The sequence below is a fragment of the Procambarus clarkii genome, chromosome 49 (assembly GCF_040958095.1).
Source record: "Procambarus clarkii isolate CNS0578487 chromosome 49, FALCON_Pclarkii_2.0, whole genome shotgun sequence".
Taxonomy (NCBI): domain Eukaryota; kingdom Metazoa; phylum Arthropoda; class Malacostraca; order Decapoda; family Cambaridae; genus Procambarus; species Procambarus clarkii.
The window spans coordinates 34,921,672-34,946,648 of record NC_091198.1 but is presented as its reverse complement, the minus strand read 5'-3'; the positions used below and the strand labels follow the sequence as shown (position 1 = coordinate 34,946,648).

At 45.5% G+C, this 24,977-nt stretch overlaps 1 protein-coding gene across 1 annotated transcript in view; it reads right to left on the bottom strand.

Moving 5' to 3' along the window:
- LOC123763349 (uncharacterized) overlaps positions 1-1,289 on the bottom strand; it is a gene marked incomplete in the record, with an annotated part of 345,009 nt that extends 343,720 nt beyond the window's left edge. Inside the window, 1 exon segment of the mRNA XM_069303180.1 lies at positions 1,163-1,289.
- Between the last annotated feature and the right edge of the window lie 23,688 nt (positions 1,290-24,977).

The following is a 24,977-nucleotide window of genomic DNA, read 5'->3' as shown; positions in this document are numbered from 1 at the left end:
TTAGGAACAGTTGAGGGCCACAGGGCTAACAACATTGCAAACCAGGTATGACATAGCATATTTCATTTAAATTTTAAAAATACTGAACAATTTGGAGGATGTTGATCCAGACAATTTCTTCAAACAGTCAGATGTAACACAAAGAAGGAGCAACAGTTTCAAGTTCAACAAGCCACAATGTAGGACTGAAAACAGATGCTTTTTCACCCACAGGGTTATAAACCCAAGGAACCGCCTACCCGCCGAAGCCTTAAATGACAAAACTATGCTGAACCTTAAAATCCAGCAACAAAAATCATCAGGACAAATGTGGGGAGGGCCATTGACAAGACACCGTTTTCTTGTCCTCGTCAAGGTCACTAGTGTGTTAAGGGCCCTCAGATAAATTCAGGTATATAAGAGGCCTATATACAAACATTTCAACTGCACCCAGAACAGAGGTACTGCTAAGTGGCAGCACTTTAATGCTAATGTCCCGTTCCTTGCGGAGTCGTCCCAACTGGTCCATCTAATTACCCAAAGCTACCCAAATCTACTCAAAGCTTCCTAATATTACATAAATAATGAAGAAATATGATATATTTACTCACTGTAACATTGGTGCTGAAGGTAGAACATGAAAAAACATATATTTACTCTGAAATAATAAGTTTATAATGAAATTAGATGAAACTAAGTGGCATGAGAGGCCATAGGAAGTCGACGATTCAAGTGACAATGTTGTGGAGCGACTTATCCAAAATATATTGTTGCCTACAGGTTATATTGTTAGGTTTGAATAGGTTAGGTTTTGTTAGGTTATGTTTGGGTAGGTAGGTTGGTTAGGTTAGGTAGGTAGGTACAGAAGGGTGAACACCAGCAAACACTAATGTAATATTAGGAAGCTTTGGGTAGCTTGTTAGGAAGCTTTGAGTAGCTTTGGGTAGCTTGTTAGGAAGTTTTGAGTAGCTTTGGGCAGCTTGTAAGGAACTTTAAATAGCTTTGGGTAATTAGACAGACCCGTCCCAACAGGTGACCCGCTCAAGTGTTCTTAAGAGCTGCTTCCGTCAGAGGTCACCACGTCCTGACCTGACCTGGCTCACCCTCTGCCTACCCTCTCACTGATCTATACACCACACTTATTCGTCACTGCCTTACCAAGGGCACAATAAAACTTCCTTACCATCTAAAATGTGCAAGATAACCAGAAGTGGTGAATAAGTGACGAGCCGCAGCTGCGGGTGTTGTCACAGCTGACACTCTTCCTTCCCATACACCAGGAAGGTGTATGGGACGGAAGTATGGTGTATGTAACCTCCACCATAATGACCTGTCAATAATACTGTGTAGTCTGGCTGTACAACGCAATTATACAATAATAAATATTTTATTATTATTATTATTATTGTTATTATTATTATCATTATCATTATTATACATCTTTGTAAATGAAAAATAATGGCCAAAGATATTGGATACGAAACGGGAATGTACGAAATCAGTCGAACTGCTCGTTAATGTCCGCCGTAAGTCTTATATTTCCCCCCCCCCCCCAATGATGGGGCTCCCAGGGTGCCCCGGGTACACCACGTGCCCAGGGTGCCCCGGGTGCCCCGGGTGCCCAGGGTGTCCCGGGCGCCAAAGGTGCCCCGGGGCCAGACCACACCTGGGGAACCACCCACAATACTTCCAGAACTCCAGGGTATTTATTTACTGCTGATGCCTCTATATCCTGATAGATAAGTAGACGTATCAGATGAAAGGAAACTTAACAAACGTCTATCTCATTTTTTGTATAGTTTTGTATATTTTTTTAAACATAGATCCTTGTACCTGAGAGTTTCTTAAAGCAATCAACCTCATTTTTTTGTATAGTCTTGTATATTTTTATTTTTTTTTATATCTAGATCTTTTTTTATAATTGTCTTTTTTGCCTTTTTTCCATCAAACAGCCCTTTAATGCAAACTAATATAGCACCAGAACTAAACCTCTTATCTAGTATCTATGACAATCATCACTTTAATGATTAAAATTGCAGGTATTATACAGCACATGATGTAAACAATGTTTTAACACATCATCAAGTTCAAGTTCAAGTATGTTTATTGAGATAAGCAATAAATACATCTCAAAGGGATAGAGTAGCTTAGGCTATTTCTACCCCCCTCTACTTCAAGTCCCTCAAGGGGCGCACAAATTCAGTGAGTACAAATAGACATATAACAGTACAAGAATCCCATTTAACATTGCATACAGCAAGTACAGCATATAATTGTTACATTCTTGGGGCAAAATTCTTGTAGCTCCTAAGTATACTGTCTATTATACCATTATGACACATCCAAACAATTTGATGTGGTACACTATTTATTTCCTTATTTCTATATTTTTCAATAAGGTGACACTCTAATACATAATGTTCTAAGGTGTGGGCGTGCGGCATACTACATAATTTACACTCCTTATCTCTTTCACTGACATCAACACCGTATTGCCAGATATATTTATATCCTAATCGTAATCTCATGTAAATTGAATCCTTCCAAGTAGACTTTTCTTTACCATAAGTGAAGGACGAATTTGTATTTATTATTGAATAATTCTTAAGTGTGTTACTACTGTCCACCATTGCCATTCTCTTTATCATTTCTTCACCCTCCTGAATCACCTTGAGTCTTGTTTTTATTTGTTTCAACACATCATCACAATGTTTCTGTAATTAACTGAATGTAAGATCTCTAAACAAACACCTTGATGATGTTAATGCCCTAATTCAAACAGTTGACTACAAATTCTCTTTTGTTGTGCTTAATGAAACGTGGTTAAAAAGAGGACACTACTCAACTCTTCAACATACCTAACTACTCAGCTATTCACAACTGTCGTCCTATACAAGAAGGCGGTGGTACTTCTCTTTACTACCACCAAGAACTGGCGTGCTTAAAAGTAATTAAATCTAGAGACCCTTGTGGAGAGTATATATTTGCTTGTTTCAGAGTCAAGGGTAGCGATGCTGTCCTGACTGTGGGAGCAGTCTACAGGATTCCTAACACTGATGTGACTGAATTTAACACTAACCTTAGAAATCTAATACTAGAGAACAGTTAGCTAGTTAAGTTCATTTATTATGCACCCCATACCCATCTTGTGGGCGGTAGTGGAAAGGGTTACAGAGGCACATAATGGGCTCAGGGACTGAACCCCACAATTCATTTAGCTAAGCAAGTTACAATCTTGATGAGCTAGTTACAAAATTCAATATAAGTCGTCACATCAACAATGGGTTCGAGATCGACCTCAAGTACAGGTTCTAAATTAAGCAACTGACATATGTGGAGAGCTAGTGTCAAAATTTATATGTTTGTCCTGCACACCGCCCCCCATCCAGTGGGCAGCGGTGGATAGGTTACAATCACTTAGTTACTACCTACAGTTAGCAAACTGGGGATATTTGGCTAAAATTTCTGGTAGCAGATCATTTTGAATGAAATATTTACACATCGCTGGAACATTGGTTATAGAATTGTCTCTAAATTCACGTATCTTTTCGCACTCCATCACATAGTGACGGAGGGTGTGCGAATAATTTTGTTGAGGTGGAAAGGGAGGGATTAAAACTAGAAAGGGTGTAACCTCCCACGGTGCAGGAAAGTGCCGTTGTTGTTTCTCTTGGTACAAATCATGAACCTGATACATTCTGAGTTGAGTTCCAGTTTTTGTTATCCATTTGGATCAATGCTTATGAACAAGTCGAGGGAGGGGGAAGACGTATCATGCGCGCTCCGTTAAAATCGCGACATTAACCGGGATTTCTTAGGACTACTGCCATGGATTACTGATTACAGACATATCAAAGTGCATAGTGACCCGCTGGAAAATTGAAAACAGTCATTAACAATAGAACTTTGTGTTAAATAGAGAATAAACGGGAGACCACGTGTGAGACAGTGCACGAGGCTTTGTGTACATGTGTGTATGAGGAAAAAATAGTGAACGGTGATTCGTGGAACAGTGAAGTGGAATGGGTATCACAACAACATATAAGTTGGAAGTGTAGGAAAATCGTGCATAGAATACTAGAAATATAGAATAGTGGCAAGAGGCGGCATCAGTGTTATAAATCGAGTAACTGGAAACTGGTGACATCAACCTGGGACAACAAGAGGTCACCTGTACCGCACCAGGGACCAGCTTCAATACCCTACGCTAAGTACCTGCCATGTGTTTGAACAAAATAACATACATAATATTACAAATATACGGTATACATATTATATTATAAATATTAAATATATAAATATATTTAAAAGGACTGACATCAACAAGTGATCCACACAGTGAACCACAAATACAACACATCAGACAATGGAGAGGTGTGGCGAGTGTTCGGGAGTACTGGGAAATGGCCACTGCTTCGCAAGCGGGGATGTTTCTGATGGGGGAGAAAGAAACATTTGCGCAGCGCGTCCCGCGGCGTTGCGCGGGCAGTCTGGGGCCGTATAAATACGGGGGCACAGAGGGGCTCTGCCCTCACTCCGCCTGCCCCCGCCGCTGCCCTCGCAACCACTCCCCGGCCACCCGACTTCGCACGAGATGGACATCACGCCAGCTGCCTCGGTATCTGGCCTCTCTCTCACGGACATCATGGGGCCCTCGACACCCCAGACCGATCCGGCAGGGGCCTCCTGCCCTACACTTTTAACCCCAAGGTGAGGTTTTCTGTTCAATTCTAGTCAGGACCTCCGCAGTGCGGCGTGTGCCAAGCGCCATCCCCTCGCGGTACGTGTGTGCAGACTTAGTTAGTCCTTTGGGCTCTCTGCTGCTAGTTCCCGGGAGAGCTGGGGCGCCCTTCTTGGCCCGTGTCTGGCGCCCCCGTGCCGTGCAGGTCGCGTGGCTGGCTTAGGGTCGGCGTGCGCCGGGCCGCGTCCCTAGGGGCCTGCGTTCGGTCTCCTCTCAGGTGGGGCACCGTCCAGCCGCGCCCGTCGTGTCCAGAGGGCCCCGCAGCATGGCGTGCCCAGGCGCGCACCCTGCCCGGGGCCCCGTCGGCGGCCAGGCGTGCCCTTGCCGGCGTCGCCACGTGGCCAGGCGTGAAGGGCCCTTCGCCCTTCGTGCTCTGCCTTGGGGCCCATGCCTCGCCGCCATCGACCACGTGTCTGGTCGTTTGGGCGTGCGTCGGCGTCCTTCCCGCCTTTCCTTCGGGGCTCCCCGCTGCCGGCCCGCCGGGTTCCCTGGGCCGGCCCATGGGGCCAGGTTTTCTCCTTGTCCGAGGACATGTGTCGCCGTCGGCGACGGCTTGTGGCCAGGTTCGGTCCTACGCCCGGGGCGCATGTTCTTGGCGGCGGCGACACGTGGCCAGGCGTGGGCGGCCCTCTGGCGGGCCCCGCCTTGGGGCCCATGCCTTGCCGGGGCGTCACGTGCCTGGCCGGCAGGGCGTGCTTCTGCGACTTTCCTGTTTTCCCTCGGGTGTTCCCTGTTGCCGGTCTGCCGGTTTCCCTGGGCTGTCCCCAGGGGTCGGGTCTCCCTGTGCGGACAAGCGTCGCTCTGGCGACGACTCGTGGCCAGGTTCCGGCCCTTCGCCCGGGCCTGCTATGGGGCACACGCCTGGTCGTGCTGCCACGTGGCACGGCGCTCCGTGGAGCGCACGGCTGGGCTGTGTCCTGCCCTTCCTGTTCCCTTATTTGGGTGCTAATCCACGTGGCTTTGCGCCACGCCGTACAGGCGCGCCTGTGTGCGGCCCCCCCCCTCCCTTTCGTCTAGGCCCTGAGCATGCCGTGTGGCAGCGCTTGGTTGGTAGGCCGCGGGGTCCTTGGCGTGTGTGGTGTGTTCTCAGCTAGGCACGTCGCCCTCGGACGTCTCGCCCGGCCGTGTTGCCCGGGGAGGTAGTCCCAGGCCCTTTGGAGTCCCGGAGTCCCCAAGTACGTCTCCCCCGGAGTTGTCGCCGAACAAGTTGTCCCCAGTCGTCCGTCTGCCCGGTGTAAGACCGGCATGTAGTCCCCAGACGTACGTCTGGCCGGTGTAGCCCGGTGTGTTATTTCAAGCTTTCCGTCGTCCAGGCCCTCAGGCACGTGTCCTGCTTGCCTGGGGGGTTGCCAGGACCGTTACTCCTTGTCCTCCGTCTGGCCGGTGTTGCCCGGCAGGTTGGTTCCCAGCGCCTTGTGGCAGCGCTTGGCTGGTAGGCCACGGGGTCCTTGGCGTGTGTGGTGTGTTCTCAGCTAGGCACGTCGCCCTCGGACGTCTCGCCCGGCCGTGTTGCCCGGGAAGTTAGTCTCAGGCCCCTTTGGAGTCCCGGAGTCCCCAGGTACGTCTTCCCCGGAGTTGTCGCCGAACAAGTTGTCCCCAGACGTCCGTCTGCCTGGTGTAAGACCGGCATGTTGTACCCAGATGTTCGTCTGGCCGGTGTAGCCCGGTGTGTTATTTAAAGCTTCCCGTCGCCCAGGCCCTCAGGCACGTGTCCTGCTTGCCTCGGGGGTAGCCAGGACCGTTACTCCATGTACTCCGTCTGGCCGGTGTCGACCAGCAGGTTGGTTCCCAGGCGTTCCCGCCTGGCCGGTGTAGCCCGGTGTGTTTGTCTTAAGCGCCCTGCCCGTCCGTTGTAGCAGGGATTCCTCCTACGTTGCAAGTTCAGCGTTCGTCCGCCTGCCCGTCCGCCTTGTGTCGTCGGTTGTTCTTCAACGTCGGAGGGAGACGCTGGCGTTGTAAGCACGGACCCGAGATCAGCACGACGACGTCTGCAGGTTATTTATTTATTTATTTATTTATGCATATACAAGAATGTACATAAGGAATGTGAGGATACAAATATGGTAATTACAGTCTTGTAAAGCCACTAGCACGCGCAGCGTTTCGGGCAGGTCCTTAATCTAAGAAAATTTTAAGGAGGTAAATACTTGAAAAGTTTATAGACAAAAAAATGAAAACAGATTACATGGAATGAAAAAAAAAGAAGATGAGAGAAAATTATAGGTACAGTATATTAGAGTACATAGGTAGCTATGATTGATTGCAATGACAGCTTAAAATGGTAGTTGACAACAAATTGGTAGGCACAATACAGCAGAAACAATATATGATTGATTGCAATGACAGCTTGAATGGTAGTTGACAAAAATTGGTAGTCACAATACAGCATATGGCTAGCACATAAAAGAAGACAGCAATGAACACAATGATAAGGTTGTTTGATATTACATAAAAATTAGGAGATTGGGTAACACTAGGTACAGAGCAAATTTAAAGCTCAGTGTAGGAAACTAAATAGATGAAGTTAGGTACTTTTTGGTTTTGCTTTTAAATAAGGCAAAAGTTTTACAGTTTTTCAATTCACTAGGGAGTGAGTTCCATAGACTAGGTCCCTTAATTTGCATAGAGTGTTTACACAGATTAAGTTTGACCCTGGGGATATCAAAGAGATATTTATTTCTGGTGTGGTGATAATGGGTCCTATTACATCTGTCCAGGGAGAGTTTCAGAGCATGGTTTGCATTTAAGAACAGGGTTTTGTAAATGTAGTTGACACAAGAGAATGTGTGGAGGGAGTTAATATTTAGCAAGTTTAGGGATTTAAACAAGGGAGCTGAGTGTTGTCTGAAAGCAGAGTTAGTTATTATTCTGATAGCAGATTTTTGCTGTGTGATGATGGGCTTAAGGTGGTTTGCAGTGGTAGACCCCCATGCACAGATACCATAATTAAGATAGGGGTAGATTAGTGCATAATATAGTGAGAGGAGAGCAGAGTTAGGAACATAATATCTGATTTTGGAGAGTATACCAACTGTCTTAGAGACTTTCTTAGTTATGTGTTGAATGTGGGTGCTGAAGTTGAGTCTCTTGTCTAGGAATAGGCCAAGAAACTTGCCATCATTTTTATTACTGATGTTAATGTTGTCTATCTGAAGCTGAATTGCATTTGATGATTTGCTTCCAAATAAGATGTAGTAAGTCTTTTCGATGTTTAATGTTAGTTTGTTCGTTGACATCCATAAGTGGACTTTTTTTAATTCATTATTCACAACATTATTTAGTGTATGTGGGTTGAGGTTTGAGTAGATAAGGGTAGTATCGTCAGCAAACAATATAGGTTTGAGAATATTAGAGACATTAGGCAGATCGTTTATATATATAAGAAATAGAAGAGGTCCTAAGATGCTGCCCTGTGGCACTCCAACGGTAATTGGTAGAGTGGAAGAAGTTGTATCATTGATGGTTACATATTGGTGTCTGTCACTAAGATAGGATCGGATGTAGTCAAGGGCAAGGCCTCGGATTCCATAATGCTGGAGTTTAAGTAAGAGGTAGTTGTGATTAACAGTATCAAAGGCTTTTCTTAGGTCAATGAAGAGTCCAATCGGAAACTCATTTTTGTCAAGGGCTGAGTAGATAATGTCAAGGAGACTAATGATTGCATCATTGGTGCTCTTTTGGGACCGGAAGCCAAACTGGCAGGGGCTGAGTATGTCGAATTTTACGAGGTAGGAATAGAGCTGTTTGTAAATAATTTTTTCAAATATTTTTGATAGAATGGGTAGATTTGATATTGGTCTATAATTGTTTATGTCCGCCGGATTGCCTCCTTTATGGACTGGCGTTACTCTTGCTTTTTTGAGGATATCAGGGAAGGTGTGATACTCTATAGATTTGTTGAACAGTAGTGCTATGGGTGGGGCAAGGGCATGGGAGGCTCTCTTGTACACAATGGACGGAATTTCACTGGTGTTCCCTGCCTTGGTTTTTAGAGAATGTATGATGGACACAACATCTGCCGGGCTGATTGGTGAAAGGAGAAGAGAGTTTGGATAGCTGCCTGAGAGATATGTGTTAATATGTGTCTGAGTCTGTGGGATTTTACTGGCAAGATTAGCACCAACCGATGAAAAGAAACTGTTAAATTCATTTGCCATTTCTAAGTCAGTTGACGGTATACCCCCATCCTTGTAGAGTTTTATTTGGTTATGTGAGTGTTGTTTAGTTCCTAGGATACTAGAGATAGTTTTCCAAGTGCTTTTCATGTTGCCTTTTGCTTCATTGAATCTATTCACATAATATGCAAGTTTTGCCTTTCTTATGATACTGGTAAGCATTGATGAGTACCTTTTAGCTACTTCCTTTGAAACTAGGCCAATCCTAACTTTCTTTTCATATTCATGTTTCTTGTTGATTGAGTTGAGAATGCCACTTGTGAGCCATGGATTGTTTAATCTTTTGTCAGTTACTTGCTTGGTAAGGAGAGGACAATGAATGTTGTAGAGGCTTAGAGTTTTGGAGATGAAGAGGTTAGCTAATGAATTTATATCATGGGTATTATTGAATTCAGAATCCCAGTTAATATTGTAAAGTGCCTCTGTAAGATTGTCTAAAGCTGATTCACTGTGTAGCCTAAATGAAAGTTTCTTGCTTTTTGGTGGTGTTATGTCCATGTTCGCTATGAGAAAGGTAGGATAGTGGTCAGTTGTTCTGTCGTAGATTATACCAGATACAAGGGGAGCTGTTATGTTTGTCCATATGTGGTCCAAGGTAGTGGCTGATGTTTGGGTGACTCGGGTAGGTTTGGTGATTGTGCGGATTAGCATACAGGAGTTCATGCTGTTAAGGAAATAGTTAACTTGAGAGCAATTTTGTTGACCCAGGTCAATATTAAAATCTCCTCCCAGAATGATGTGGTTTTTGTTGAGATTGTTGTTTATAATAAGATTCCTTAGGTTGTCTGAGAAAGAAGCTATGTTAGTATTGGGAAATCTATAGATGGCTCCAATAGTCAAAGAAGATTTAAGGGATTTAATTGAAAACTGAGCAAAAGTATATTCACAGTAGTCATCTCTGTCACTAATAACACTGTTGCAGATAAATGTATCTCGGTAATATATAGCTGTGCCACCACCTTTTTTATTAGGCCTACAGTTATGAATGGCTTTATAACCAGCTAAGTTGTAGAGTTGGGTATAGTCTTTATTTAGCCAAGTTTCTGTTAAAATAATGAACGATAGGTTAGTACCTATTGCTGTGAGTAATGCATTTAAATCGTCAAAATGTTTACCAAGTGATCTAACATTTTGGTTATAAACTGATAGACAGGTGCTATTTTGAAGTTTGTGTTTAGCCTGGTGTGCTGTGAAATACTTGCAATAATGATGATCAATGTGCTGGTTGGTGTAGATATGAGACAGAAGATTTTGATCAGGATCAATATCAGTGTGCATAGGATGCAGAGGGATCACGATACAAGATACACGATAAAGCAAAACACAAGAATAAAAGCAAATACAATAAAATAGTAACAATTTAGAAGTAAAATAAAGATCCAATAGATAGCCAGGGAGGACACAGAAGTTACATAAAATAAAAAAACAAAAAATCAGTAGAGACTGACAATATAAATGTAAAATAAAAAATAATAAGAAAAATGATAATCATAAAAAAAAAAATGATCTTGAAGATAATTAGCTTAGTAATGGTTAATTAACAGGGTAATAAAAAGCCCTAGGTTTAGTGACAAGGGGATTAACTAAGAACAAATAATTAAGAGTATAAAACAGGCAAAGATGACAAACAAACAAAAATAAAAAAATAAAAATAAAAATAAACACCTTTGGAAAGGAAAGGCAGAGCTTAAGTACACTTTGGTTGTATGTGAGACTACAAATTATGTTCTGGTTATTCAGCTGATATCCCACAGTCATCCAGGTTTACGTCTAACGGTACGCACCACAGGCCCTGGGTTTGGCGTTGCCGCCGGCAATCCAGGATGACTCGTCTTCCTCGGTGTTCGTTAAGTCCTCGGCGTACAGTTCCAGGGGCAGTGCCCTGGACAGGGGGGTGGCCCCCATGTTGCCTGGGGCACGGTACCCTCCAGCAGATGGCGGCGTCGAAGCGTCGTCGGGAACGTCGTATATTTAATGATATCCCATTCTTTGCCTTTCTAAGACTTGTAAATTAAGATTTTCACACACTTTATATGGAAGGTTTCTTATTTTGTACTTGCAGACATCTCGCGACATGCCTTGCCCTTATTCATAATTATGTTCTACATTTCAGCCCTGACATGCCTCTGCTTTCAGGTCACCACGGATTCCTTTTGCCAACAGCCTAACTTAATTTACTCCTTCATTCGTTGCCTCGCGCATGTCGCATGTTCAATTTTTGCGTTCGCTGTGCTACAGTGTGTTTGTTCACTTTTCCTTGTCTTACGTCATTAAGTAAAGTCAGCCAGGATGTCCTATTTGCAGAGTTATAAGTAATTTATTAAGTAAAGTCAGCCAGGAGGTGCTATTTGCAGTATTCGCGGGCCCTTATTTTGCTTTACGTTCCCTGGCCCTGCATTTTTGCCTAGTTTCCTCAGTGGCCAATACCAGATAGGCAGCGTAGGGGATGGACGTTTGAGGGTCCTCCCCTGCGTTTGCACTCGTTATCGTGGGTGTAATTGTACCTCCGACAGTTACGAAGCCTAATAACCAATCTGGGACACACACAAACACACCAGGTGTGTCTGAAACTTGGTTATCACCTGCACTGGTGAATTACAAGTTTCATTTGTAGCTGTGTTGCTGACGAGCGAGGGGAGGCTGTTGATCAGGCCTCAGGCGTCCCCTCCTCACTCGCCTGTTGGGCCTAAACCACACGTGTATCAGGTACACGACAATAGCTCTTGCGTCATACTACCGCTGAGCCGTGTTTGCCTTGTTCTTCGATCGAAGACGTTAGTGACCATGAAACAATGCAGCCTCAGTTCAGTGGAGATACTTTGAGTCATGCATTAACTCTCCCACTTCTACATTAGTTGATGTGAAATAGTGCTGTGACGATTGAGTGTGGTTAGAAACTTTAATTACAAAACTGTGTGACTATACAAAGTGTAAGGGCACTGGTGTGGCACGCTCTGTTAGGCCTAGCATCTCGCCCGGCCAGGGAATGAGGATATGGTGCCAGAAACACCTTCATGATCAACATGCTTCTTGCACATCTCTCCGCCAGCTCTCAAGTACTACGGTTTGTTGCCTGTGTATGTCAAGTTTTTGTCGAGTGTTAAGTATCTGTTAAGCAGATACTTATGCATGTACCACCAACTTCAATTTTTTTTTCCGCGCCAACCTGCAAGGTGCGCTGTGACCTTGAAAATAGTGGAGCCTCATATATGCAGGCTGGCCGATTTATTTCTGCTGATGTTGTTTGATGATTGGCGGCCCCTTCCACCCTGTGAATATGCCATTTGCTGATGTGCTGCTTTGTGGTTCACTGTGGAGCGAGTGTACCGTAATACTCTGCATATAAGTGTTGTGTCTTTAACGCCATGGCAACTGCCCTGGATAAGGTGCCGGGCAGCACATCACCGTTGCCAGATAGTGACTTTGTGGACCCATCGCACGCTCGTCAATTGTTTTCTAATGATGGTGCCACCTCCTCAGTGGTGCCCCACGACACAGTCAGCGCCGTAAGCAGTTGAGAAGGGCACGATCAAACCCACCAAATTCGGCTGCTGTCAGACATGTGCGACTAGATTTTCCTCTGGGAACCACAGTAGAGAGAAAAGTGAAGTGGTTTTGTGAAGCTTCTGAGGCACATTATGATAAGGTCATTAAGTTACCTAGAGATGAAAGTGACTATGTCTTCGTTACAAACGATAGTGCTTTTGTAAATGTGTTGCTAAACACAGAGTATGCAGGCATTAAAATGAAAAATGCAGCACCTAGGCGTCCAAAAGTAAGCATTGTCATATTCAATGTTAATAAACTCATTAAGCCTGAATATCTTTGTGATGAAAATATTGTAAACTCTAAACGTCTGAGAAATGGACTCATAGCTGCCACATGGAAAGGTGCCACGCCTATACCGGACAGAATTTACTCTAGAGCAGCTTTAGGTCGGCACTATAACATTGCCCTCTACAACCCTCCCCCTCGTAGGTGTTATAAGTGTCAACGATGGGGACGTCACGTAGCCAGGTACTGCACAAGCAAAAACTTTTTCTGTGCCGTGTGTGGTGAACCTCATAAATCTGAGGTGTGTTTTAAACTCATAAAGGAACTGCAGTCAGTAAGTGAAAAATGCATAAACTGTGGCAGGAGCGGTGTTCAAGTCTGGCACCTTGACTGTGTCAAGCGACCAGCTGCTTACGGCCAGGTGCCCGGCCCCGCCCACCCGGGAGGACGGTTGCCAAGTACAGCTGCCGGCTCTAATTCCTGTGCAGAGCCACCTGGACGTAGTGTTCGTAGCAGCTGGATACCAAATACTTCACCATCTGCCAAGCACCAAGTGCATCACGGGACCAGACGACAGGTGTCTGTTCAACCTGCGTCTGCCCGTCAGGTGCCAGGAACCTGCCTCCCGGAGGTGTTGACACAACACTCGCCATACCCTTCACACTACCATGAGCAGTTGCCAAGTGCTGCAATCAGTCCCATTCGCTGTTCAGAGTCATCTGGAGGTGATGTTCGCTCCAGCTGGCTGCCAAACTCACCACCTTTAAATTACGAAGTGCACAAGGGGACCGGTACCAGACCGAAGACTCGTGCCATCATCCCAGCTCCCCCACAAGAACCAGGTGCTGCATCTTCTGCCAGTGGTGGGCCTTCCCCTGATGTAGAGTGGCCACTTCCTGGTTCTGGGATAATGTCACCTGCTGTGAGACCACCATCCACAGCTGGACCCCACAGTCAACTGGAAGTGGGGGATAAGGAACTGGATCAAAATGAGACACATCGCAACCTCAGCCTCCCTACCACCTCGCCCTTGGGTCGCTCCACTGTTCAAGCAGTGGTTGCCCTTCGTGACCGGTTGCAGGAACACCAGCAGCATTCACAGCAGCAAACGGAGCGGCTGCAAGAGCAACTCCAACATGAGAAAAAATCCACCAGCGATATTTCGATGATGCTCACGCGTATGAGGGGACTTGTAAGCAATGACTGCCAAACTTCCCCTTCCACCCCTGAACCCTCCAAACATGTGTTCGCTTGCCTATCAGGGGAAATTTCTAGTGATCTTGAAACCTTGTGTAGTGGAACCCTTCCACGCAAGTTAACTGCCAAAGTTGTGCTAAACTATGTTCAAAACGACTCTATAGCTGGAAATGACAGACAAATTGTACTAGATCATTGGATGCAAATGTGTGACATTGGTAATAAACTAAGAAATGTTCCTGGACTTATACAGTAGTGCAATAGATAATATGTATATAGATAATAAATATTAAGTGAACTAATAATATCAATATATAATGCTGACTTTAAAAGCACAATTAACTAAGTTATCCGTCCTTAGCTGGAACATTGCATCCCTCAAAAAAAGGTTCTCAGATTTACATCACAAAGTAACAACTGAACACATCGATATTGTATGTCTCCAGGAGTGCAGAGTTCCCGCAAGATCCTCACCCCCGAAATTGCCCTCATTTGTTTCTTACAACCTCAGATCCAGTAACTCTTGCATTCTATACATCAAACAATCCCTACCCCATCAACTTCTGCCAGAAAAACAAACTGCCGGTCAACAGTATCATGGAGTGAGGATCTATGTGGGCAACTCTGTTCTCAATGTATTTAATCTATATGCTCCAGCAGGAAAGTTAAATTATATTGATCTTCCGGCCTGCGCTCAAGCAGAGCCCACCATCATTCTTGGTGACTACAATGCTAGACACAAGGACATTGGTGGCTCTCGCTTCAGTAACGGTAACGGGAATCAACTGCTGTCGCTACTAAATAGTCACCAAGATGTGCAGATTGTGGGTGACCTTGAACCCACGCATATTTGTGGAGGCATTCTAGACCTCTGTGTTGGTTTCAACGTCTCTCACGTCTGGTGCACATCATCTATTGTAACAGATTTGTTGTCAGATCATCACCCTAGATTGACTACTCTATGTATAGGAAATACCATCCTGCCCGGTGGGACTTTCAAACGCAAACGGCTCAGTGTTCCTCCTGCTCGACGTGAAGACTTTGTTGCTCATGTGTCAGAGTGGTACAGCACTTATGATCCCTCCACAGTCCAGACATTTAACGACGGTCTAGTACAGAGCATTCAGATGTTTGCTGACCCTTTAGGTCGGCCCCCTGCACCATCCAATAGTCGCAACGATATGAAAGGTAATAAACGCCATGCCTATTACAATGACCCCAAACTGCGTACTTTGAAACGCACTGCCAGACGAGTTGGGCTTGCATATAGGGAAACACGTACGCCAGCAATGCTCAAGCTCTTTCAAAAAGCCCTAGCCAAGGCGAGGGAGCGCATGACAGAGCTCAGGCAAGATAACTGGGAAACTTTTGTTAACAGTCTCAACTCTCACACCCCCCTCAGCCAGGCATGGAAGGATATTAAAAGAATTAAAGGCGATAAGCTCGGCCAAGTAGCACACCCTCACCCTCTACACAGAGCAAACGAGTTAGTCGATGCTTGGGCAACCACCTCTAGCTTCAATAATCTTCCCCCAGACATACAGTTCAGATTAAATGCTGGTTACGGAGATCGAGAAAGGCTCGTTGACTTCATGCTCCACAAGGAAGATGAATGCAACGTGCCATTTACTGAGTTTGAATTACTCGCGGCCCTAAACAAAGGCAAAGCCACATCCCCCGGTGAAGATGGTATCACTTATGACATATTGCGTCTGCTCCCTTTAGTACCAGGGAATCCCCTACTTGAGCTGTATAATATGAGCTATGTTACTGGGGAACTTCCTAACTCTTGGACCAACAGTATAATCATTCCAATTCCCAAGCCAAATCAAGAGAATGCTTTCCGCCCAATTTCCCTTACTAGCTGCATTTGCAAAACATTCGAGAGAATGGTCCTAAACCGTCTCCTCCATCGAATAAGAACCATGCTATCCCCCCAGATATATGGCTTCATGCATGGAAGGAGTGTGCATCATTGCATCACCACCTTTCTTACCCTGCACACTGAAAAGTCATATACCACCTTCCTAGATCTTAAGTCTGCCTTTGATATTGCAAATAGACATGTTATCTTGAGTGAGCTTGCAAGAATGAATATTGGTGGTCGGCTTCTTTGTTGGATCAGGGGTTACTTATCCAACAGGAAGTCATCTGTATTTTTCCAGGGGCATAGAAGTGTAACAAGAGACTTTGAACTAGGCACCCCGCAGGGTGGTGTCCTCAGTCCTACCTTATTCAATATCTTAATAAACACGCTGTTAAACTCTGTACCGAGCAAACCCAACGTCCACATCATTAGCTATGCTGATGATATAATGATACACACCGCTGGGTATGCTAACACGCAGAACACTCTTAACTCTGTATTAGACTCATGTCAGGACCTAGGTTTAATTATCTCAGCAGAGAAAACAAAGATATTAAATCGGCGCCCACCCAGGCAGGGAGGAGCTGTTCGCAAGATGCAACTGTCTGATGGCTCCCAGCTTGACTATGTAAACAGATTCAAATACCTTGGCCTTGAGGTGCCACTGTACGGTCCTGTTGTATTCAGACTCTGTCGTCAGTTTAAAGAGAGGCTCCGAGCTCTGAAGGCTGTTGTAGGTTATCACTCAAGCTATGGTGCCAATGTCAGAATTGTCAAAATGATGTACTTTGCATACATCAGATCTTTAGTAGATTATGCTGCACCTCTGCTTGCTTTGATGCCTGAAAGAAAGCTTGGAGGGCTTGAAAAATTGCAAAACGAAGCCTTGAGGATAATCCTTGGGTGCCCTCGTACCACAAAGATACTTAATATGAGAAAGGAACTTAATATTCTGAGTGTTGTTGATCGTGTTACTGAAATTAACTGTCAAATTGGTATAAAAATGCTTAGGCTAACTCATCCTAATCCTTGCACAGAAGCCCTCCAGAATTTCTTTATTGAAGATCAGCATTGTTCCAAATGGATAACAAAAACTGGAACTCAACTCAGAATGTATCAGGTTCATGATTTGTACCAAGAGAAACAACAGCGGCACTTTCCTGCACCGTGGGAGGTTACACCCTTTCCAGTTTTAATCCCTCCCTTTCCACCCAAGAAGCAAATTAGAGATCAGCCCAAGCTTCGTCTTGAGGCAAAGCTCAACGCCTTAAGCCATATTGATGCTCTGTCCACAGAGCATTCTCTCTCTCAAATTATATACACTGATGGTTCCCTACACCGCACCACGGGTGCAGCTGGAAGTGCAGTTGTCCTGACAATGGGCGATGGCCTATACTTTGAGTGGGGAGTCCGTATAAACAACTGGGCCTCTACCCTTCAGACTGAACTATTTGCCTTGATCCTTGCACTGAAATGTGTACAAGTCTCAAAACTTGATACATTAATTGTAAGTGACTCCTTATCATCCTTAAATGCTCTCAACTCTTTAAGACATAACTGTAACATGCTCGTGTCCGAAGCTAGACACAAATACAACAAAATTACTAAGGATGGTAACAGAGTCCATTTCATGTGGTCTCCATCTCATGTTGGCCTCCGAATGCATGATAGAGCTGATAAGTTAGCCAAAGAATCTGCCTTTAAAGGAGCCGTTGAGTGTAACCTTGGATTGTCAATGAGCAATCTGAGAGCAGCTGTACACCGAGAACTTCAACAAGATCTTGTAGATCTGAGGCAAAGTGAAATTGACACCAGTAATTCCATCTATCATCATACTATCATGCAAGAGGAGCCACACATCTATGGATCATCCAATAAAATCAGCAGACTTCTAGATGTTACTACTGCTCGGCTTAGACTCGGTTACAAGTATCTCTGGGAATTCTCATTATCTGCTGATGTAGACCTGACCAAATGTAAACTGTGTCAACAAAATTATTCGCACACCCTCCGTCACTATGTGATGGAGTGCGAAAAGATACGTGAATTTAGAGACAATTCTATAACCAATGTTCCAGCGATGTGTCAATATTTCATTCAAAATGATCTGCTACCAGAAATTTTAGCCAAATATCCCCAGTTTGCTAACTGTAGGTAGTAACTAAGTGATTGTAACCTATCCACCGCTGCCCACTGGATGGGGGGCGGTGTGCAGGACAAACATATAAATTTTGACACTAGCTCTCCACATATGTCAGTTGCTTAATTTAGAACCTGTACTTGAGGTCGATCTCGAACCCATTGTTGATGTGATGACTTATATTGAATTTTGTAACTAGCTCATCAAGATTGTAACTTGCTTAGCTAAATGAATTGTGGGGTTCAGTCCCTGAGCCCATTATGTGCCTCTGTAACCCTTTCCACTACCGCCCACAAGATGGGTATGGGGTGCATAATAAATGAACTAAACTAACTTCCTCAGTGGTTACAGTATTTACGCTTGGCTCTTGCAGTTTATTCACGTTACTTATTTGGTTATATTTATGTTATGCTTCACCTCCGTTCTCTTAATGTAAAAATGGTTATATATGCACGCCGATTGTATACCCTTATTTTGTACTTGCAGATATCACGTGCCATGCCTTGCCCCTATTCAGGTGCCCTGGACAGGGGGGTGGCCCCCACGTTGCCTGGGGCACGGTACCCTCCAGCAGATGGCGGCGTCGAAGCGTCGTCGGGAACGTCGTATATTTAATGATATCCCGTTCTTTGCCTTCCTAAGACAATGTAAATTAAGTTTTTCACACACTTTATATGGAAGGTTTCTTATTTTGTACTTGCATACATCTCGCGACATGCCTTGCCCTTACTCTTAATTACGTTCTACATTTCAGCACTAACATGCCTCCTGCTTTCAGATTACCACGGATTCTTTTTCCCAAACAGCCTACCTTAATTTACTCCGACAGTTGATGCTTTGCTCATGTCGCATGTTTAATTTTGCGTTGCTGTGTTCAGTATGTTTGCTCATTTTTCCTTGCCTTACGTCATTAAGTAAAGTCAGCCAGGATGTGCTATTTGCAGAGTTACTAATTAAATTATTAAGTAAAGTCAGCCAGGATGTGCTATTTGCAGAGTTACTAAGTAAATTATTAAGTAAAGTCAGCCAGGATGTGCTATTTGCAGAGTTACTAAGTAAATTATTAAGTAGAGTCAGCCAGGATGTGCTATTTGCAGAGTTCCTAAGTAAATTATTAAGTAAAGTCAGCCAAGATGTGCTATTTGCAGAGTTACTAAGTAAATTATTAAGTAAAGTCAGCCAGGATGTGCTATTTGCAGAGTTCCCAAGTAAATTATTAAGTAAAGTCAGCCAGGATGTGCTATTTGCAGAGTTACTAAGTAAATTATTAAGTAAAGTCAGCCAGGATGTGCTATTTGCAGAGTTACTAAGTAAATTATTAAGTAAAGTCAGCCAGGATGTGCTATTTGCAGAGTTACTAATTAAATTATTAAGTAAAGTCAGCCAGGATGTGCTATTTGCAGAGTTACTAAGTAAATTATTAAGTAAAGTCAGCCAGGATGTGCTATTTGCAGAGTTCCTAAGTAAATTATTAAGTAAATATTCATTAAGTAAACATTCAACACATAACTAAGAAAGTCATACTGTCTCTAAGACAGTTGGTATACTCTCCAAAATCAGATATTATGTTCCTAACTCTGCTCTCCTCTCACTATATTATGCACTAATCTACCCCTATCTTAATTATGGTATCTGTGCATGGGGGTCTACCACTGCAAACCACCTTAAGCCCATCATCACACAGCAAAAATCTGCTATCAGAATAATAACTAACTCTGCTTTCAGACAACACTCAGCTCCCTTGTTTAAATCTCTAAACTTGCTAAATATTAACTCCCTCCACACATTCTCTTGTGTCAACTACATTTACAAAACCCTGTTCTTAAATGCAAACCATGCTCTGAAACTCTCCCTGGACAGATGTAATAGGACCCATTATCACCACACCAGAAATAAATATCTCTTTGATATCCCCAGGGTCAAACTTAATCTGTGTAAACACTCTATGCAAATTAAGGGACCTAGTCTATGGAACTCACTCCCTAGTGAATTGAAAAACTGTAAAACTTTTGCCTTATTTAAAAGCAAAACCAAAAAGTACCTAACTTCATCTATTTAGTTTCCTACACTGAGCTTTAAATTTGCTCTGTACCTAGTGTTACCCAATCTCCTAATTTTTATGTAATATCAAACAACCTTATCATTGTGTTCATTGCTGTCTTCTTTTATGTGCTAGCCATATGCTGTATTGTGACTACCAATTTTTGTCAACTACCATTCAAGCTGTCATTGCAATCAATCTTATATTGTTTCTGCTGTATTGTGCCTACCAATTTGTTGTCAACTACCATTTTAAGCTGTCATTGCAATCAATCATAGCTACCTATGTGCTTTAATATACTGTACCTATAATTTTCTCTCATCTTTTTTTTCATTCCATGTAATCTGTTATCATTTTTTTGTCTATAAATTTTGCAAGTATTTACCTCCTTAAAATTTTCTTAGATTAAGGGCCTGCCCGAAACGCTGCGCGTGCTAGTGGCTTTACAAGACTGTAATTACCATATTTGTATCCTCACATTCCTTATGTACATTCTTGTATATGCATAAATAAATAAATAAAATAAATAAATAAATAAAGTCAGCCAGGATGTGCTATTTGCAGTTACTAAGTAAATTATTAAGTAAAGTCAGCCAGGATGTGCTATTTGCAGAGTTACTAAGTAAATTATTAAGTAGAGTCAGCCAGGATGTGCTATTTGCAGAGTTCCTAAGTAAATTATTAAGTAAAGTCAGCCAGGCTGGGCTATTTGCAGTATTCGCGAGCCCCCCCTTTTAGCTTCCCGTTTCCTGGCCCTGCACTTTTGCCTAGTTTCATCGGTAGTCCCAGTAGTTTATGCTTAGTTCTTGCAGTTTATTCACGTTACTTATATGGTTATATTTATGTTATGCTTCTCCTCCGTTTTCTTAATGTAAAAATGGTTTTATTTATTCTAGGGCGAAATGTTCCATTTAGCCTACCGCAATTTAATACATCTTACTTATTTGGTAACATTTGTGCTGTGCATCATTTTATGTTTGTCATTAAATTTGTTATCTATTTATTATAGGGCGAAATGTCCCATTCGCCTACCACTATTTAATCCCTGTTACTTAATTGGTTACATTTGTGTCGTGCATCCTTTATGTTTGTTATAAACAATTTTTACTATAGGGCGAAATGTTATATTTGCCTTACGTTATTTTGTTTCTGCCATCTTTTGTTTATTTCCTTGGCAGTGTCTACAGTTAGTAGTCCCCTTTCCTTCGCCGTTGTTTTTCAAGGCAGCCAGGATGTGCGAGGTGCAGTTGTGGGCACTCGCCTCTAGCTTTACGCTTCTGGCCCTGCAGTTGTTGGGTTCCCTTCATTTATTCTCGTTTACGCCTAGCTCTCGCTGTTAGTTATGTTCTTCCCCCGGTTCCTCTGTCGTTCAACTACGCTTGTTGCTACTACGTCTGTAAGGTCTGCTGCTTGCCTTGCTATCGGTGTTGCGGGCCTCTTGCTTCTTGCTTGTTTATTCAGGCTACTTTCCCCCCCCCCCCTTCTCTGGGGTTTTTTTCATTGGGTTGGTTAACTTTCTTTCTGTTGCCTAGATATTTCCTTGGTCTCCTTCGGGTGTTTACTGAGCTTTGCCTTTATGGTTTGGGTAAATTCCGACGCATCGGGCTCGTTGCTGTGTTACGGGCCTCTTGCCCTTGCTTTAAGTTATTGGGGCCTGTTCGTCACCCTTCCCCAGTCATTCGCCTCCTGCAGGCTATGCTTTGACAGCTGCTTGTCTCTTTTGCTGGGTTACTTTTATGCTTCTCCCCTTCCTGTCTAGGTATGTTTAGGTATGGCCAGCGGTGCGCGAGCCGCGGCTTATCGGTTGCCCCCCCCCCCCCTGGTTCCCTGTTTACTCGGTCTCGCCCTCTTACTTCCGCATTCTTCCATCCCATTCTACGTTATCGCCTCTCGCTTTAGGGCCTATGTCCCTCTCAGACCGGGTTGTGTGCCGTCCAGCGCGCCTCGGCGACGTTATCTTGTCTTCGGCCCACTGTTATTTCCGCCCCCCCCCCCCAGCCGTGCGGGCACGCCTGTGGGAAACGTCTCCTTGGTTCCTCCTACGTCTGCTTGTCTTACCATCCCCCCCCCCTCCTTCGTGCCTGCAGGATTCTGTTTTTATCCCCGGCAACGTGTCTTAATTACTGTTAGTTGGGGCGGCGTATGTTATGCTAGCAGGCGCGGCAGCCGGGTTTATTCCCCCCCTGCCTGTCGCCAGGTTAGTCAGGCTGTCACTAACGTTCCCTCTTTCCGCAGTGGCGAGAAGCCGGACCACCCAACATCTGCAACACGGAAGAGGGCACGGACGGCGTCAACGCGAGGACAGCAACGTAGTGGAGCACGGACACAGCCGGCCAGGGCGCGGACCAAGCCCGCACGCTTTGCCTCCCCCTCTACAGAGCCCTCCTCGGCTGGCTCGGACACGGACACCGGGCGCACACCTCAGCTGGACAATTCGGACAAAGCAACGGGTGGCACAGTGACACAACTCCCACCCTTTCAGCAGACGATTGGACGACGCTGCAGGCCCTCATTGCGCAAGCACGTGGGCCCTCCTCGGGCTCAGGTCACCGCGACGGAGGAGGTGCAGTGACATCGGACAACAGTGCAGTGTCGCTGCCGCCCTTGTTCCTGCGAGAAGCAGGCCTCGCCGAGACGCCGACAACAGTTCCCGCGCACCTCCTGCCCTGCAACTTCACCCTGCAACTGTGAGGACCCTATTCAACTCCCCGCAGCCAGCGGCGAGGCGTACTTACAGGGCTAAGTGGGTGGAGTACGCCGCCTACGTCTCGGCAGGACGGCGAGGAGAATGCCCCTTTGATGCTGCACCTTCGACTCTGGTGAACTTCCTGCAATCTCTGCTCTCGCGGGGCCTGGCTTACCGCTCTCTGCACGCCTAACTAGCGGCCATCGCCTTCGTCCGCAAGCTACACGGTAGGAGGGACCCAACTCGGCAGCTCCTGGTCACCCAACTCCTCAAGGGGCACGTAACTCCGCACAGCGGGCCCCTGCACGGCGTCTCCCTGTGACGAGGAGCCCCCTGCATCGCCTGCTGCGGGCACTGGGAGGCGTATGTAACTCCGCCTATGAGAAGTCTTGCTACAGGGCGCTCTTCTCCCTGGTTTTCCACGCCTGCCTACGCCCGGGTGAGGCGGTCTACGTGGAGCATGGACGACACACGCTCAACCTTGAGCAGGTATCACTTACGACGGCAGGAATAGATATCGTCTTCAACACCTACAAGCACAGCGCAGGTCGCACGCCCACCCTCTCCCTGAGAGCGAACCCTTCCAGCAAGTACCGCCCGGTCCGTGCTCTGTCCAAATACTTTAATTACAGGGGCCTGGCCCCGGGGCCCATATTCAACACGCCGCAGGCGCTCCTGTCACCAGGCGAGTTTTCTCCAGGATCCTACGCACTGCCCTCTCGGCGCTAGGCTGCCTCCAGATGACTACGCGCCGCATTCCTTCCACATCGGCAGGGCCACCCAGCTGTCTCGGGACGGGCTCGCCACATCAGAAATAATGGCAGTCGGCAGTTGGAAGAGTAGTGCTCTCACATCCTACGTCAGACGGGACGTTGTTGCTCTGCCACTTTGAGTGCCTCACGTGGCCAGCTGGCACTCGCCCTTCGGGGGTGGGGGGTCCGGCCGCTGGCCTGCGGTGGGGGTGCAGCGCCGGTCCCCAAGTGTCCCGCTGTCCGCAGCTAATACTTTGCCCAGTCTAGGTGCTAGTAAGCCCTACTTGTAGTCTGTTATGATCTCAGCCTACAGGAGAAACGAGTCTCCCTCCTTGAGAGTTATTCATCAAGCCTGACCTGATTAGAAGGTCGAGCAAATATTGAGGTGATAACGCATATGAAAAATAGTATGGTGGATTCAATGAACAGTTTAAGATTATGGGCAGTAAGTAAGGAAATAGATAAATGACTGGCTAGGAGATGTGGACATTTTGCTGGAGGCGTGAGGCTCGCTTCTGGAGGGGCTTTGACCTCACTTGAGTGCCAGACATCGCAGGGAGAAAGCCGCGCTCCGTTGAGCTCCCGTCAGAAGGGAACCCCTAGTGATATATCTCGAAGAGAAGAGAAGTGTGCAGACGTGCCAGCTGTGGAACTGAGCTGGGAACGTTGTGGTCTCAAGTCCTGGTCGAAGAAGAGAGTATCAAGCCGGCCAGAGACATTATTGTGGGCCGTGGCAGCGCCATGACCAAGCCTCGTCAGAGGGAAGAGCGCCCTCGACCAGTTAATCTGTGGTAAGCACGATATACGCCAGTTCATAGTGATTGCTTGTAGTTGGTCGTGTACCCAGCGACAGTAGCGATGTTTATTTATAAGTTAGACATGTTTTAATAAGGCAGAAAGCCTGAAATAGGAGAGTGAAGAGGGAGGAACACGGAGCGACGTCCGTCCCCTCTGAGCTTCTGACAGACGACTGAGGGAGCCCGGCTCCTGACGGAGGAAGACCCTCCCAGCGAGTGAGGACCGCCGCCGGGCGAGGTGGAGTATGGACCCGCCCAAAACGGGGGAGTCCACTCTCACTGTATATAGAGGACAGATAGAGGTTGGAGACAAACATATTGTGTGAATATTTTTGTTTATGTGTTAAAGGGGAAACATTTTATTGGAGTGTCGATGGGTTGCAGGTTTGTCTTTGGGGAAGAAGTTGCTGAGGACTTCGAAGCCAGCATAGATGAAGTAATTGATGAGACTCCAAGGTAGTGAAGCAGAGGACCTCGAGCTGGGAGGAGAAGCAGTGAAGAGGAGTGTCACATGCTTCTGTAGAGGTGGTGAAGCACCATAGTTGCTTGAGGAAACTTCATGGTGTAGCAGCCAAGAGAGCTGTGGAGGAACCTAGCAGAAGGGTGAAGCACCGTAGTTGCTCAAAGAAACTTCATGATAGCAGCCTGGAGGAGCTGCAGAGGATCCTGGTAGTGAAGCCCGGAAGAACCTGAAGATATCAGGGTAGTGAACTTCCAGAGGTGGAAGGGAGTTCTGGTGGATTACTTATAGGGAGTTGATAGTGTTTGGTTGTCATTAGCGTGCAAGACGCAGTGAGAAGTGAGTGACTATTTGCATTCTTATGTCAA